Raw genomic sequence first — 16,270 nt, 5'->3', positions numbered from 1 at the left:
AATTATTATTTCTAAGTTTTCTTATTTTCTGTGCATTTCCTTTGTTCTTTTTGCTGGCTAATTTATAAGTTATATTCAGATAGCAGGGTGGCAGAAAAGGTCCAATGTGGTCCTCCATGGCACATGCCATAGACAAGAACTATTATTCAGGGATGGCTCAGTTCCCCTCTGTGACCACTCATCCTCCAGCAAAGGAGACTGGCTTTCTTGTAGGGAAGTATAAGATCACTATCTCAAAATAGCAAGAAACAAAGTTTTTTATGAGGCTGGGGTTTTGGCTCAGTGGTAGAGTGCTTGCCTAGCATATATGAGACACTGGGCTCAATTCTCAGCACCACATATAAATAAATAAAATAAAGGTCCAGTGCCGCAGTCCGGCTGCAGCAAAATAACCGGGGGGGGGGGGGGTGATGAACAACTTGTGTACATTGATACAGCAGGAGTGGGAGCCGTTTATTGTAGGACAGGAGGGGTATATATACATTCCACACAGCTTATCTTAATTAACATTAAACTAGATACAGCAGTCAACCAATAAGGAATCTCCACACTTAATGGCTCGCTGGCTCCACCTCACAAACCACTCTCCCTGACAAAATGCCAGGCACCATCCAGACTTGTTTACAGACTCTAACATTTGCCAGACACCATCTTGACTTGTTTACAGACTCTAACATTTCCCCCTTTTGTTTAATTTAAATAATGACCATAGTGGTTTTTACACAAACACCACAAATAATCTGCTACAAGCAGAAGGGGAGGATACAAAATGCCACAATACCAAGCCAATTGATGGCTCCATGCAAGAAGCCCTTGGAAAAATTATACCAGCAATGACACCATTAGCAAAGATACAGAGTTACAATTTGTTGTAGATTACAGTTTGTTGTCTCAGTCCAGGTAAAGCAGTGTCTCAATAGATTAACTCACAGTCCAGGTAAATCACAGACCAGGTAAGTTCTGCAGGCAGCTAGCTTAAATCACAGTCCAGGTAAATTCTGCAGGCAGCTAGCTTAATCCGAAGTCTTGTCTGGTTCTCAGCCAAAGTCTCATCCAGTTTTCAGCAACACTGGAAATTCTTCCACCCTCGTTTTCACCAGCACTGGGATGAAGGCAGGAACTCCAGCAATGATGCTAAAGAAAATCCTGTAGTATTCCAGCAGGCGCTAAAAAAACAACCTGCTGAACAATTTAGTACATTATCTCAAAGTTTTTTACATTTGAAATAAGCCTTAATAGTACTCATTACTCATTAGCCTCCAGGTGTGGGAGAACCATTGTAGTTACTGGCCTTGGAAATGATCAAACTTCAAAGACACAGGCCATCTTCCACCTGCAGCATCCTGGGCAGCCCTAGATGGCCCCAGGGAGTGTTCCGGAAACTGCCACTGGGCACAGGGAGCAAGAGCCTGCGAGACTGTGCCTCTGGGTCAGGGTTGGATTTGGGCTCTCACAGTGGCGTCCTGCTCCCGGGGCGGGGGAGGGGGGGCTGAGGGTGGGAGTGGTGTGGGGGGGAGCCCACTGCCGCTGCTGCTTGGAAAAACCTTGCTGCACCATGACCAGTTTGGGCACGTGGCAGCCGCCACCAATTCACGCACCCTCCGGTAACAAAAAGTATTCAGTAATAGCCTTTTGCTGCAACTTTTTTCCTGATAATCCTTCCTCCTCTGAACTTTCTTCTTTCTGACTAGAGTTCCCGGGCTTCCATTAACACATGCCCTAACTGCTCTTGGTTCCACTGGGGTGCCTCTTTTCCTTAGTAATTTACTTAACACCCCTTCCATATTTTCATCACAAAGACAATACAACATTTCAAGACAAAACAAGACCCAAACATACTGTATCAATCTTTTCCATTTTCTCAAAATGGCCATTTTTCTTCTCGCCCTATCTGCCTAGGGACTAGCAGATTGCTCCCATCCTATCTATGGACGGGCAGCTTTTTTTTGTCACTTACCCCCGAGTGTCCCGGGGCTCCCCGTAAGGGGCCACCATCTGCCACAGTCCGGCTGCAGCAAACTAGCCGGGGGGATGACGAACAACTTGTGTACACATTGATATAGCAGGAATGGGAGCCCTTTATGTAGGACAGGAGCAATATTTATACATTCCACACAGCTTATCTAATTAACATAAACTAGATACAGCAATCAACCAATAAGGAATCTCCACACTTAATGGCATTAACATAAACTAGATACAGTAGTCAACCAATAAGGCATCTCCACACTTAATGGCTCCCTGGCTCCACCTCATAAACCCCTCCCCCTGGCAAAATGCCAGGCGCCATCCAGACTTGTTTACAGACTCTAACATTTGCCAGGCGCCATCCTGACTTGTTTGCAGACTCTAACAGTCCAGCAACAACTAAAACATTTTAAAACAAAGATTTTTTTATGACTCAGTCATGGAAACTATTTAATATCACTTCTGTAAGATTCTGTTAGTCTAAGTAAGCCAAACTGAGATTCAAAGAGTGGGAAAATAAACTCGATTTACTAAAGAAAAATAAATTGGAAAATCAGTCATTTTTTTCAAGGTACATTCATATGTGGACACATTTATTATGGTTTTTTTTTTTAATTTACCTGGGCTAGTCTCCCCATGGTCATAATTATTTTTATTTCTCCTGATATAAAATAAAATGATCATCTCCACATACCAAAAACTTTCATTCAACTATAGATAGCATCAGCCTTAATGTTTAGTATTTTGTCATCTGTACCTGGTCTAGACAGAGATATGCTCCTTTATAGTTCCTCCTAACGCATCTCTCTGGCTTTGGTATTGAAAATAGCTTATAAAGAACCTGACATTGACACCTAGAAGCCTCTTAAAAACTATAGCAGTAATCATGTAGAAGTGATGGTAATTTGAGGAGCAGAGTAGACTTAGAGGTAGGAATAAAAGGGAGCATTTTAGGAACCAATAATATTGCAGTGGCCATAGATCTGTGGTTGCAGAATGTCCATGGAAACAAATAAAGGAGAGCTCCTTGGATTTTGGTCTAAACAAATAAGGAGAATAGGATTTGTTTAACCTGAGAAGTGTAAGACAGTGAATAAAAGAGGTTGTAGTAGACCAGGAGTTCCATTTGGACGTTAGACGTTAGTTTTACATTCACGTGGAGAAATCTATCAAAGGATTGAATATGAAATCTGCAGTTAAGAGAGACTATAAAAAACCTGTAAATTATAACCCTATACATAATGTTAAATTCATGAAAATTGAATGATATTGCTAAGGGAACTGGTATTATTTAGGAGAAGAGGAAAGCTGAGTAGCAGAGTACTCCTGTGTCTGGTAGAAAAAATAAGACAATACAAAAGATTTTAAAATAATCTCTAATAAATTGGAAGAGAGCCAGAAGTGAGCAGTATAAGAAACTAAACAAAGAAAATTTACAAGTAGGAGGAGGCAGTCATTGGTATCAAATGTTGTCTATAATTAAACTATGGTAAAGAATAAAATTGACTATTGGATTTTGCAATCTGAAAGTCATTATTTCAAATGGTGGCATTGACTCATGTTTGCTGTACATGCTCTGTGTGACAGGTACTTTCTTTATTTCAGTCTTCATCATAGCCAAATGATGTTCAGGAAAAGCTTAGTAAATGATAATGTCATTCAAACAATGACACTCTGACTCTATTAAATTACAATGTTTTTCCACAGTGGCAAAAAATAATAGTCATTCTTAGATTGAAAACAAGTACACCTGCTCTGTGGCTCAAGAATTATAACACCACATAATGGCATTTTATTAGTATAATTAGGAACATGGTCTAAAGGAAATTATAATGCTTTAGAAACCACCTAAGAATCACCAACCTGCTGACCTTCACTTGTTTCTTCCCCTGCTAGCTCAGGTAGAATGTCTAGAAATTTCCCTTATCTATATGACCAGATCTATCAAGAGGGACACAAGTGGCCCATGAAGATAGATTATTTACAGATTTTATTGCTATCTCCAGAGATAGGATCAAGAGAAGGAAGTCATGCTAGGAGTTGGAGAATGACGTCAACCAAAAATGAAACACTTTTAGGTAATTATTATGAAAAAAAATACACAATTCTATTTTATTGAATTCAATAAAATTTAGCTGTTATTGCTGCCTTTGTTGTCATTAGTCACTTAAATTATACCATTTTTTTATTAAAAATGGCACAAACTCTTAATATTTCAGATCTATTAAATAGCCAACAATCAACATTAAAATTTGAACTTTTATAAAACTTAAAATTTCTTGCTAACCTATTGGCAATAATGACATAGTATATAATTTAAAAAGCCTAAGTATTAGAAAGACAACGAAGCTACGTGTTTATTCTTAACTGAAGATATATTATTAAATGAAAAGCAAGTTATTAGTCCATAGAATAAGCAATTTTTGAGTCTTTTCTGCCCAATACATAACCAAAGAAAAGAAAAAAAAATTAAAGACAAAACCTTTCAAATAAAATTCCTTTAAAAGAAACAACCATATATTTAACAATCCTCTGTATTTCTAGAAATGCAAGCTAGAACAAAGTTGCAAACCTCACTCTTCCTAACTTGAAAACTTATAATAATGCTGCAGTAATCAAGTTATTGTGATACCAATACAAGGACAGACTTAGAGAGCAATGGAATATAATCAAAATATCAGTAATAAACCCTCACATTATGGTTAACTGATTTTTCATTAGAGTATCAAAACAATCAAACATCCTAGGACTACTGTATATCCACAAGAAAAAAATAAAATTTAAATCCTATCTTGCATGACATCATGACATCAAACAAGCTAAATTTAATTTTTTTAATTTATTTAGTTGTACATGACAGCATAATGTATTTCAATTCATTGTACACAATTGGAGTGCAACACTTCAATTCTGTGGTTGTACACAGAGTAGAGACACACCATACATGCAATCAGACATACACTAGGGTAATGATGTCCATCTCATTCTACTATCATTCCTATCCTCATAACCCCTCCCCACTCTACCCTATGCCCAGTCCAAATTTCTTTCATTCTTTCATGCCCCTTCCCATCAGAGATCAGCATCCACTAATCAGAGAAAATATTCAGCCTTTAGTTTTTGGGGATTGACTTACTTTGCTTAGCATTATATTCTCCAACTCCACCCATTTACCTGCAAATGCCATAATTTTATTCTCTTTTAATGCTGATTAATATTTCATTATGTTTATATACCACAGTTTCTTTATCCATTTATGTATTGGTGGGCATCTAGGTTGATTCCACCATTTACCTATTGTGAATTGAGCTGCTATAAACATTGGTGTGGCTATGTCATAATAGCATGCCAATTTTAAGTCCTTTGGGTATAGACCAAGGAGTGGGATAGCTGGGTCAAATTGTGGTTCCATATAAAGTTTTTGGAGGACTCTTCACACTGCTTTCCAAAATGGTTGCACAAATTTACAGTCCCACCAGCAATGTATGAGTGTACCTCTTTCCCCACATCCTCTCCAACACTTATTATTGCTTGTATTCTTAATAATTGCCATTCTGACTGGGTTGAAATCTTGGAGTATTTTTGATTTGCATATTTTCTAATTACTAAAGATGTTGAACACTTTTCTTATATTTGTTGATTGCTTGTATATCTTCTTCTGAAAAGTGTCTGTTCAGTTCCTTAGCCCATTTATTGATTGGGTAGTACAAAACATTAAAGAAGAAAATTAAAGAAGAACTTATAAGATAGAAATATCTCCCATCCTCTTGGATAGGCAAAAATAACATTGTCAAAATGCCCATACTACCAAAACTTTTATACAGATTTAATGCAATTCCTATTAAAATCCCAGTGACATTCTTTACGAAACTCATAAAAGCAATCATGAAATTTACTTGGAAAAATAAGAGACCCAGAATAGTCAAAGTAATCCTTAGCAAAAAAAGTGAAGGAGAAGGCATCACAATACCAGACCTTAAACTATACTACAGTGACAAAATCAGCATGGTATTGACACCAAAATAGATATGTAGACCAATGGTAAAGAATAGAAGACTCAGAGTAAATATAGTTATCTCATACTAGAGAAAGGTGCCAAAAACATACATTGGAGAGAGTATACCCTCTTCAACAAATGATGCTGGGAAAACTGGAAATCCACATGTAACAAAATGAAATTAAACCTCTATTTCTCACCAGCCACAAAACTCAACTCAAAATTATATCAAGAAACTAGGAATTATACCAGAGACCCTGCACCTAATAGAAATAAAAGTAGGCCCAAATCTTCATCATGTTGGATTAAGCCCTGACTTCCCTAAAAAGAGTCCTAAAGCATAAGAAATAAAATCAAGAATCAATAAATGGATGAATTCAAATTAAAAAGCTTCTTCTCAGCAAAAGAGACAATCATTGAGGTGAAGAGAGAGCCTACAGTATGGGAGCAAATTTTTACCACATGTACATCAGATAGAGCACTAATTTTCAGGATATATAAAGAACCCCCAAAACTTAATACCAAAATTTAACTTTTAAATCTGTTGGTTTAGCTAAATAATATGGATGAGTAAGCCATTTGGAAAAAAAATAAATATATACACACAAACTTAATTTCACTGCTCTGATTTTAATTCTGTATTATTTGATTTGAAAAATGTATCAAAACTTGATCAAAAATGGATTGAACACATAAATTTAAACCTTAAACTATAGAATTCTTAGGAAAAAAATCATATGTAAAAATCTTTGTGATCATAAATTGGGCAGACATTCCTTGGATTTGACATTAAAATATAAAACCAAAGAAAAAATATAGATAAAATAAACATCACCCTAATTAAAACTTTTCAAATTCAAAACGTTTTCTTATTTAAAAACTCGTGGATTTTTTTCAAATCATGTGGTCATGCATTCCTGTAGTTCGAGGTACTCAGGAAGCTCAGGCAGGAGCATCACTCGAGCCCAAGTATTCCAGGTCAACCTGGGAAACGTAGCAAGACCCCTTATAAAATCAAACAAACAAACAAAAAATGAAAGTATCCCATGGAATGGGAATACGTTTTTATAAATTACATACCTGATCATGGATTTCTCCAAATAATATAAAAAGAACTATTAAAATCAGCCATAAGACAAAACATCACATGAAAATTGGGCAAATAATCAGAATAAACAATAATACAAAACAGATATAAAGGATAAAGGTGGTCAATAGCAAATGAAAAGATGCATAACATAATTATGATCAAGGAAATGCAACTCAAAGTACAAGGAAATAACATTTCATATCCACTAGGATGTATAATAGAAAATATTGATTAAAGCAAATGTTGTCAAGCATATGGAGGAATTGGAAACCTTAAATGTTGGTGAAAATGTAAAATGTCAACACATTTTTATAAAACAGTCTGAGAGTTACTCAAGTGGTTAAATACCAAGTCACTCACTATAAGACCCAGCAATCCTACTTTTAAATATACACCCAAAATAAATAAAACAATTGTCTATACAGCAAATTGTACAGAATGTTCATGGTACCATTATATTATTAACACTAAAAATTAAAAAGTCGAAATAAACCAGATGTCTATCAACTGAAAAATGGATACATAGAATACAACAAATCCCTTCAATGGAGTATTATTTAGCCAAAGAAAAAATGAGGTTCTGATACACATCACATTAACGATGGATCCTTTTGAAAATTATGTGAAAGAAATCAGTCACTAAGCACAACAAATCATATGATTCCATTGTAGAAACGGCCAAAACAGGAATAGCTATAGCAACAGAAAATAGATAAGTTGGCTGCCTGGGACAAGGGGGAAGTGGGATTAGGAGTGATTGTTAAAAAAATATTTCTTTTTGAAAAAAAATTCAAAAAATGAACATATTCTAGGATTCACTGGGGTAATAAATGCACAATTCAGTGAATATGTTAAATCTGTGAATTATAAACTTTAAATGGGTGAATTGTATCACATGTGAATCACAACTCAATGAAGCAGATTAAAAAGCAGTGAGGCAGTACTGCTATATGCTGAAATCGCAGTGTTTTACCATTGCCATGTATTACAATGTTACAAATGAATGTTTTTAATATAGTAGATTCTCTCTCTCTCTCTCTCTCTATATATATATATATGTATACATATATATATATATATATATATGTATGTATGTATAATCATCCCTGTATAAGTATGTGGCAATAATTTTATGATACTCATTTTAATTTGTATACACTGTTATTTAGAAAAATTGTTATAAAATATGTCATTGCAAAGTCAAGTCATCATGTAGTAGTCAGACTTGGGAATTAGGAAAGTATTATATAGAGAATATTTTGGCACATGGTAATACATGTTAGTTTATTGTTGTTATATTATTATTATTTTAAAATATTCAAAGACTATATTTAACCAGCCAATAAAAAAAATTAAAAGAAAAGCTTAAATTTGAGAAATATGTGCTTAAAAATATTGAATAGTTAAACTTAGAATTCAATCCAAACGAGTACTGTCAACGTAATACAAACTGCATGCAATAGTGAAATGTATTATTTTAAAGAAACTATGGATTGCCCACAATAAAGGAAGGATACAATAAGAAGAGAAGTTTGCAGTAATTATTTAATGTTGATAAAGTCATTGAAAAAAATTCCATATTTTCATCATGTATAAAAGAACCATCTTATGTTTTGTAATGATATTAATGAGGTAAAACTTAAACACACCAAATTCACTCATTTCAAGAACATATTTCAATGGTTTTATTGAATTGGTATATTCATGTAACTACCAACATATTGAAGATATAGAACATATGCATCACCCTGAAAGGCTCCTTTGTGATTCATCTTTTAGCACCTAAGAAACAACTCATCTGTTTCTTTCAATTAAGATTAAAATTTGTCTTACAAAGAGTTTCATACAATTAAATAATTTAGTCTTCAGATGGAAAGGAATAGCCCAATCTTGGTCTCTTAATTAACTGAGATCTTGTGTTGTTGAGAGGTATATCAGAAATTCATTGATTTTTATTACCCAACTCTTCCTGAGTAGTATCTCATCCCATTGCATGGCCAAATCATAAGTGTTTATTCATTCAACTATTGGTAAGCATTTGAGTTATTTCCAGTTCGAGCTATTTCATATGAAGCTCTTAGGAAAACTGCCCACGTAACCTTTGCATGAACATGAGTCTTCATTTGCCTTGGATAAATACCTAGAAATGAAATCACAAGCATTCTGACTACTGTTATAATATTCATGGAGCCTATTTCTTATGCAGACACATTTCAAATAGCAGCAATTGGAACTGAAATATTACTGGAAACATAAAGTAAATACACAACTGTAAAGTTAGGTAAATTTTCATTATCAGCTGATATGTGTCCTGCTGACTCCAAAAAATCTCTGATAGTAGAGGGGATAAGAAAGTCAAGTCCAGTTAAATTCTGGTTAAGAGATTAATTTTTTTATAAAGACAAGATAAGTACCATCATTTCTTCAAAGAAATGTGATTACATGCTTATTTCAAGAAATACTCTAATGGTTCTTTATGTATAGCAAATAAATTTCTTAATTAATATTCTAACAGTAATAATGAGAAGAACAAAGTTCAGGATATAGAAACAGAATATTGGAACCCATAGATAAGTCTTTGACATAAGTGCTGGGAGTGACATTATGGTTTTTTTAGTTGTTCTTTTGAATACATGTTAATTTAATGCATAATACAAATAAAAGCTCATGTCTCTAAATGCCCTCCACCTGCTGAGTATAAAAACAGATGGTTTTGTTTTCTTAAGAATTATCATAGAATTCAACAACACTAATTGAGTTTTTGACAAGTGACCTTGCCTTTATCTAGTTTGCACATGCTTTCAAAATGTCTCCAACCTTTTGTTCTCAGACATGTAAAATGAATGAGCTAATAATTTGACAGTTCCAACCCTTTGTCTTTTGTCTGCTTGACCTGATAACAATAAAATAATAGTTGTTGTTGTATGGAGTGCATTGTGTGGTTTAATATGAACTAAAACAATTTTATTCATTAAAAATGCTTTCATTCAGGATATTCAAAGAACTCTTAAAACTCAACAAAAATAAAACAATTATCCAATTTAAAAGAAAGTCAAATGATAAGGGTGACTTTAAAAAAAAAAATGTTCTTAGAGAATTTGTAGCTCTGGTGCTAGTATAACCAGTGGTGCTGGAGTTTATTTGGAAAAGAGGATTAAGATTTGTTGTGTGTGTGTGTGGTCCTGAGGATCAAACATAGGACCTCATGCACACAGGGCAAGTGCTATCCCACTGAGCTACATCCCCAGTCCTGCATTAAATTTTGGAGATAAAGTATAGTGATTTAGGGAGACTTTTAAAAATTGGGGTTTGTAATGGAAGCTAAACCTCCAACTAAAAAACTGCATTCTATGTAAGATATCAGATATTAATGTGATGAAATATGCATATACTTTAGTATTCAAAAATTGCAGGAGTCATGAAGTAAAAATATGTTGGTTTCTATTAATTTAATTAAACACATGTAATGATAAAATAAATATCAAGCATACTATAGAGGGTCATGTTATTTCTCCTGGGGATAATAGCAGGTTGTCCCAAGTAGAAAATCATGGGAAATTAGGGACATTTTAGGACCTTTTAAGTTACTCATATTATAACACTCTGATACTTATTTTTCCATGAATATACTATTTCTATGCTTAAATTTCATAAACATTTACATTTCAAAAATTCAGGATTGTCTCTCATAGACATATCTAAGGTCAATTTATCCTTTAAAATTTGGACACACTTTATTTGACTGTTTTATGACTATAGAAAGACAAAAATTGCAGGGTTACATCAACCAGAAAATACAGTGCTCTATGTTCATTGGTTATTTTGTAGCCAGAATTCTGATTACAATCTAAATGTAATAGTCAATTATAATAAAAATTTGAATTTAGTTTTCGGCATCTTAGAAATAACTTTTATACGGATTGTGTAATGAACAAGCAAAAATTATATACATTCATGCTGTCATTTTGATACATTGATGTTTTGATCCATGTATACATTGTGAAATGATTAAATCAAGCAAAATCCCAGATCTATTACCTCACATACTTATCATTTATTTGTGGTCAGAACATGTCAGATTTACTCTATTAGCAATTTTAAATTATGTCATACTTTTATTTTTACCTCCAATAGTAATCACCATACTGTATAATAAATCTCATAGACTCATTCCTCCTATTTAATGAAACTGTACATTTGACCAACATCAATTCACTCTCCCATACTCCATTAGCACCTGGCAACTCTCTCCTCCTAGGAGTAGTATTAAGTGAGTTTTTGCAGCTCTTGTCTTTCTGTCTCTGGCTAAATTCACCTAATATAATTTACTCCTTGTTTATTCATGTGGTCAGAAAAGACAGAATTTCCTTTAAAAAACTGAATATTTTTCCACTACATACCATATTTTCTTCATCTATGAACATTTAAGTTGATTCCATATGTTTGCTATTGTGAGTAATGCTGCAGGTGATAATGGGAGTGCAGACAACTTCTTGTAATTCTGATTTTGTTTTCTTTGGATGTGTATACAGAAGTGAGATTGCTGAATCAAAAAGTCATTCAGTGAAATGTGCATTATGTTTTGCTTTGTACTGAGAACTCAGACAAAAATTTTATTATTTCTTTTCATCCTTGTTTTACTTTAATTTTTATGTGATTTAAGTAATAGATGCATATATTTTTTAAAAAATCAACCACAACAAAAGAATGTGTATTCTTCATCTCAGCTGTGCTTTCAAGATTTGTAATCCCTAATAACAGTTTCTGTTTTGTTTGATTATAAGATGCAGCAATCCAAATATAGTGTTCTCTACTCTTTTTTGGTATATGTAAAAATTTTCCCATGTCAATATTTGTGAATCTGCCTCATTTTTAAAAATCTCAATTACACTTTATTGATGGATGTAACATAATTTAGATAATGAGTTTTTTTCAGAAACAGTTGTAAAACTTTGAATTAAATGACACTGTATTTTAACATTTTCAGTGCTGCTTCCATAGAATACATGATCCAATTGAGAAAGTCTTCAAGTTTTTTTTGTAAAATATGCATTTCAATCTACCTTTATTTCCTTTAAAGTAAATCATTTAATTCTTCTGATGAAAATTATACATACATTCTACTTCATCTACCTGAGCAGTTAAATTGAAATTAAAGAACTATAACAGGGTTCCAAGATATTATCTCTAACTTGGATTCCTTGATAAGGAAGTCTTAATTTCCACTAAGAACCTTGGTAGAGAAATGATATTATCTAAAGAGAGGCTATAATTATCTTGATATAAATATTCAATAGCAAAGAGAAATAGAAAATGCTAAATTTAGTTTTTCCATAGGTATCTCCTGAGTATATTTAATTTCCATAAAAATAATATATAACAGGTACCTGAGAAGAAAGACAAAGCAAATTACTTGAATTTACTTAATATTACTTTTAATCCCACCAGACCAATACATTTAAATCACATTTTTCTAATAAGAAAAGTGAGATTCAGAGATTGCATTGTTATACTAAGATCATAATCAAAGATTTCAATTCAAATCGGATCCTGTCTGATCTACACAAGAGTTTTAGGGTATAAGGGTATACTGTAAGAATAAAAGAGAAATCAGAGAGTGGGGAGGTAACTGAAATGACAGTAGCAAAAATTCCCATATGTGAGGCCTGACTCACATTTTCTTTTTCTCCTATACACTTAACATTTTGAATTATATTTTATAGCAAAGACATTGTTACCATAAAGTACGTCTCTTTGCTGGAATTCAACTCCGGTCAGATTCAACAGATCATAGTACATTTTTTTTAATAAAATAGCATAAGTTGATAAAATTAATTAAAAAGAAAGGATAGTTTCTTGATTAAAATTCTATCAAATTTCATTAGTATATGCTATCCAGAATATACTGTGGATTATGTGATATATCTTTTCATTCTTTCTTCAAAATCCTCTCTTATAATTAACCTATTTTGTCCCATTGTCTCAGATATGAAACACCTATGAAAACATCAATATGCTATAAATATAAATTCTATAACAAATAAGTATAAAATTATATAGATATAAGTCTATTATAATTCTTTTGTCATATTTCATGTAATATAATCATGATTATACTATAATATATTATTATATAATATAATGCAATATGTCCTATATAATATTATATTTTGTATTATACAGTATAACAATTATATTATAAATATATCATTATAATATTCACAATGATATATATATATATATATATATATATATATATATAAAAGCTCTAGTTTATTATATCTAACCTATTTTAATGCACCCATGTCAACTTATTTGAAATACCAATAGAATTGAATTCAATGGGTTTCAAAGTTTATTTAAACTCATCAAAGTTTGGCCCTTTACATTTATGAGACAATATTTAGTTTTCTCCAAATTATTTTTTTTTTTTTACTAATTCTCAGTTCTCAAATTTAGACTACAAGTGAACTCCAAGAATATACCCTGTGTTCAAATACTTGGTAACAATATTGTTTAATATTCCACTAAAATTTGTTGTTTTCTAATCTGATTTATCTGTCTTTTCTAATGTTTTTTTTTTTTTATATATCAGAACTCTTCCACAAGTGGGGAGTTCAGCAATTTAATACAATTTGATATTCTTGCTTTTCTCTATAAGCACTGCCAAAGGTATCAGATTCCATTAAAACACCTTGACTTTCAGCCAACAAATCTGTTTTACCTTTACCCTTAAACATTGTAGTGTATTTTGTATAGACTAAATGCTTTTGCAAGATATTGTAATTTTTTTTTATTAAAATACATGTGCTTTAAGTGAAAAATCCAGAGGTTTACAACATATGCCAATATAAACTTATATAAAGGAATATGAACTTATGAATTGCCCATACCACTGAAAGTAGGAATATTTTGTCCTTCACTACCCAAGATAATCAAGAAATTCAATCTATTCATTAAACGTTTTGAATTTTAAAACAAATAATTTCCCTTAAAATTAAATCTCTAATGAGAGAACAGATGGATATTTGCATATGATTTTAATAAAAATGTGTTATAATTTCCCATTACAATATAGTCAGTATAAAATTCAAAAGACAATGAGAAAGTTGCATAATTTATCATAAAAATTTTATATATAACATTTTTAAAATTACTATTAAATACCCAAAGTTCCAATGTCTTCTACCTGACGATAGCATAATAATTTTGCTTAAAGTTTTGATACTGTAGAATAAGTTATGTCAATACTGACAATCCATACAAAAATTTGGGGATGATCCATGATGTCATTGAAATTGCACTTTTGTTGTCCAAATGTATCCAGCTTTATTAAAGATACTTCAAACACTTCTTTGTCAAACCCTACCCAAACAAATGTAGAGATGATTTCTCATAGCTTTACATAGAAAAGTATCATTTTATTCATTTGTTACCTCATGAATCTTTCAATAACTCTTACCAGCAACTATTATTAATATACTCTTTGTATAAATATATATTTTGAAGATTATAAATGTTATGAAATTCTTAAAACTGAACTTAAAATTCCCAGGTCAAAAGTCACTGCTTATACCACCTTTACATTGTGTCTGAACAAGACTGGTCAGAAAATGAAATAAAAATAAAGTTTTGCAATAAAGAAGCTGTCAATATTTTTTATTTTATTACTTTTTCAGCCAAAATTGTGAGATGGAATGAGAAGACTATACGAATAAGAAAAGTCTTCCTTCTACAAATGAGTAAAATTTTTCTAAGACATAAAGTGGGAGAACTATTAAAAATAATAAGTATTCATAGAGAAGTCCTACCCTTAGTTCATTTTACCCAGTTTCTATCCTTCAATTTTTGGTTACATAGCCACTCAATCCTCATAGAAAATTATTTTCATTAATTCATTGCCGCAGTCCAGCTGCAGCAAAGTAACCCTGGGGAGGGTGGGGGGCGACGAACAACTTGTGTACATTGATACAGCAGGAGTGGGAGCCGTTTATTGTAAGACAACAGAGGTATTTATACATTCCACACAGCTTATCTTAATTAGCATAAACTAGATACAGCAGTCAACCAATAAGAAATCTCCACACTTAATGGCTCACTGGCTCCACCTCACAAACCACTCCCCCTGGCAAAATGCCAGGTGCCATCCAGACTTGTTTACAGACCTTAACAATTCATAGTTTAAATTCTTTTTTTAAATTATGTGTGTATATATATATATATATATATATATATATATATATATATATAATATTCCTATTAAGTTCTCAAGTTTGGATTTTCCTTATTAGCTAAATCCTCAGAGATACAGCCTCCTCCCCACACTTTCCAAGTATCTGGTGGTGGAATGCTGTTAATTGATACTCAAGGCTTTGTATCATGGTGCAGAGTGGTACGGTGGAGGGCACTTCCTGATGTCTTATTTTAGTTGTGCAGATATGTGCTGTTTTTGTGTCAGCACGTATCTGTTCCTCTCAACAGTAATCCTGTTCCTCTCAGTGATGATACAAAATTTCTAATGAGCTAGGAAGTAGACATTTTTCCTATCCCTTCTTCAAGGAAAGATGAGATGACTTTTTTTTTTTTTTTTTTTTTGCTTTAGTTTTTTTAAATTTTTACATCCTACACCTAGCTGCTTAAGAAAAATAAAACAACCCTAGTGGAGGCCTATACCTTTCCCACAGTATCATGTGAACCTTTAGTTGCACCTGAAAGAACACTTTCCAGGCTTTCTACTTCCCATTTTTTTTCTAGTTAGCATGTGTGGAAAAATCTATCAAGAAGAGTCCAAGAGAGGATATGAAATCTCCTTGTAGCTGTGATGCACAGGGTTCTGTACTCCCAGCTGGCCCACTCTAACCTTCACCAATTTACTGAAACTTTAGAAGTAATCTCGATAATTTTGAATTTTAAAAGCTAGCTGATGTTCCATGGTCACCAAGTCATCATCTTTGGGCTTCAACTCAAGTAAATGATACTTTATGTCATTTCTCTTTTACTTTAGAATTTAGGATAGTTAGTGACCTTGTAACTCAGCTCTCAGCTCTAATATGGGTTCAAAAAGATGATTTTGTAGATTTTATAGATTTTACCAAATTTGAGGGCCTGATTGATACATCTTAAATAGAAGATGAAATTCCTCTCAATCATTTATTATTTTTTAGCAAGCGATATTACTGAATATCTATTTCTATATTTAGGGATAAACACATACA

The sequence above is a fragment of the Callospermophilus lateralis genome, chromosome 10 (assembly GCF_048772815.1).
Source record: "Callospermophilus lateralis isolate mCalLat2 chromosome 10, mCalLat2.hap1, whole genome shotgun sequence".
Lineage (NCBI taxonomy): Eukaryota > Metazoa > Chordata > Mammalia > Rodentia > Sciuridae > Callospermophilus > Callospermophilus lateralis.
Note: the sequence above shows the minus strand (reverse complement) of the source record.